Source organism: Choloepus didactylus, chromosome 6 (genome assembly GCF_015220235.1).
Source record: "Choloepus didactylus isolate mChoDid1 chromosome 6, mChoDid1.pri, whole genome shotgun sequence".
Taxonomy (NCBI): domain Eukaryota; kingdom Metazoa; phylum Chordata; class Mammalia; order Pilosa; family Megalonychidae; genus Choloepus; species Choloepus didactylus.
In genome coordinates, this window is record NC_051312.1 from 145,532,632 (window position 1) to 145,535,593 (window position 2,962).

General features: G+C 37.8%; 1 pseudogene; it reads left to right on the top strand.

Annotated features, from left to right (window-relative positions):
* Window positions 1-674: 674 nt before the first annotated feature.
* On the top strand, window positions 675-1,076 carry LOC119536521 (annotated as a pseudogene).
* The last annotated feature ends 1,886 nt before the right edge of the window (window positions 1,077-2,962 follow it).

Below are 2,962 nucleotides of genomic sequence, written 5' to 3' on the forward strand. Positions count from 1 at the left end.
AGAACAAGGCTAAAGAATGTGGAGTGGTTGTCTATTATGAGCAGAATGTTCAACTAGGGTGAACTTAAGTGTTTGGAAGTGGACAGAGGTGATGGTAGCACATTGTGAGAATAACTAACAGTACTGAATGGTGTGTGAATGTGGTGGAAAGGGGAAGCTCAGAGTCACATATGTCACCAGAAGGAAAGTTGGAGGTTAAAAGATGGGAATGTATAAAACAGTGACTAACTGTACAAATATTAGAACTCTCTCTGATGAACTAGAACAAATGTATGACACTATAACTGGAAGTTAATAATAGAGGAGTATATAGGGGAAAATATACCTATTTTAAACTATGTATTACGGTTAGTAGTATTTTAGCGTTCTTTCATAAACAGTAACAAATGTACTAAACCAATACTATGAGTCAATAATGGAGGGGGAGGTGGTTGGGAGTATGGGAGGATTTGAGTTTTCTTTTCTTTTTTGGGGGGGGGGTGTCTTTATTTCTTTCTGGAGTAATGAAAATGTTCTAAAAATTGAAAAAAAATAATTTTGATGATGGATGCACAGCTGTAGGATGATACCATGGGCAATTGATTGTGCACTTTGGATCTTTGGATAATTGTATTCAAACAATCTCAATAAAATTAAATTAAAAAAAAACAAATGAAGTCACCACTGGTACTAGCTGTTGAGCTTTCACTATGTCTGGTCGTGGCAAGCAGGGCAACAAGGCACTCACAAATGCAAAGAATTGCTCTTCTCCAGCCAGTCTCCGGTTCCCCATGAGTGCACTGCCTGCTCCACAAGGGCAGTTATGCCCAGTGGGTTGGGATGGTGCCCCAGTGTACCTGGCCACCATGCTGGAGTATCTGACAGTGGAGATCCTGGAGCTGCCATGCAGTGCAGCTCATGGCAACAAGAAGACTCTCATCATCCTGCGCCACCTGTAGCTGGGTATTTGCAATGTCAAAGAGCTCAACAAGCTACTGGGCAAGGCCACCATCACTCAGGGTGGTGTCCTGCCCAACATCCAGGCAGTGCTGCCTCCCAAGAAGACCAAGAGCCATCATAAGGCTAAAGGCAAGTAGAAATCCAGGTTAATTCAGCCACTCAACCAAACCAAAGGCTCTTTTCAGAGCCATCTACTACTTACTGTAAAGAACTTTAGCACTACTTTTAAAGTCTGCTTTCAGGTCTCTGACATAAATAAGCAATCATTTAACGGTTGAGTCAGTAGGCTATGACTTGAGGGCTAATTATTTAGCACCCTGCTTTCATAGATATTGTGGCTGTTCTATGTAGAGGGAACTAAAGTTCTGGTGGTTGGTTTATTTGCTTTAGGGACCAAATGTAGCAGTTTGCATTTCTTGAGCCATCCTTGACTTCTGGTTGCAACTAATTAAAACTTTAAAGGCAGATTCTGAGGATGGAGAGATCAAACTCTACTAGGTCAAAGGCTATTTTGGGGACATTCAAGGTTTCTGAAACATTGTTTCACATTGTTGGTTAAGGAGTGTTAATTGGTCTATTATTGGACAAAGCAGGAACTGAGGTGGGCAGTAACTAGTCCATGTTTTATTCTCATTTATTTTAAGTTTCCTTGCCCCTGTCCACACAAATTCCATGACTTTAATATAATAAGGTTCTGATGTTTTGGAATAAAATGTAAATACTTGAAAGGGATCTTGGCCTGGTCTTTTTATTCTAATTTGAAAGATCAGATCTTGTTGATGCATGAATGAAATCGATTCTTCAAGAGCAAAAGAATTATATGTTTAGGATAGTAGAGAAATGAATTATGCTGACATCAGATTATTTTTACAATATCCAAAAGTGAAAAGTTTGTTCATGGATGTGTTTCCCGATGAATTTATTAAAAAACAAAACAAAAAAAAAAAAAAAAACAAATGGGTAATGGCAAGGCTCTTCTCATCACTGATTTGATTGCTATGGAACTTCAAGCCTACCAAGAGTACTGTTTTGTCTAGGTGGTGAACAGTATGGTCTTGGGGGCCAGCCTGGACCAGGCTCCCAGCTCTAGATCTCCCTTTTCTGAGCTGAGTTTCCTGGGAAACTATTAAAATACTCTAACCCTTAGATTTCTCACAGGGAAAATGGAGATAATAATAGAACTTTCATCAACTGATTGTTTTCAGGATTAAATGAAGCAAAGCAATTGGCACAGCATCCAATGATGAGGGTTAGATACTTTCCCCCTTTTCCTGGCGTTTATTAATTTTTGATATTTTTATGGTCATGCATATTCATTTTTGCTTGTGTAGTTCTTTCATTAAACTAAGGTATGGAGACTAGTATATAAAATGAATGACAAGACACCATTACCTAAATACAATGACTGTCAATATTTTGTCATATTTGCTGGAAATATGCCCATTTTCTCTTTTTCATTCTGAAGCACTTGAATGAAAATCATAGAAATACAATTTCACTCCTATATATTTTTCTGTGAATCTCTAAGAATAAGGGTGTTTCCTTAATCATAATATTACCACACTTGAAAATATTAACAGCTGCTTGGTATAACCTAACTCGTTTCCATATTCACGCTTCCCTGAGTCATTGATGTTTCTTCCAATTGTTCCAATTAGAAGCCAAAAAAAGAAAAACCCACACATTAGCTTCCTGAATCTATTTAAAAAGATAAAGATATTTGGGGGGCAGGGGGGAAAAAAGGAGAAATGATATCAACATCTTGTCAGAATGTAGGAAAAAGGCTAAGGTACAAAGTTTTGTTCAACGTAAATGATATGAAACATTGGTGCATTTAATAATGTCTATGTATGTGCAATTTATGCACATATACATATGAAAATAATTTCATCTCTATGACTTTCTTGCAAAATAACTGGTATCTCCATTTTGCAAACCCACTACTGGAAATTAGCAGAACATAGAGATCAACCCACTCCTGTAGTGTCCCAGAGTGAAAACTTGCACATGTGGGCATCACTTT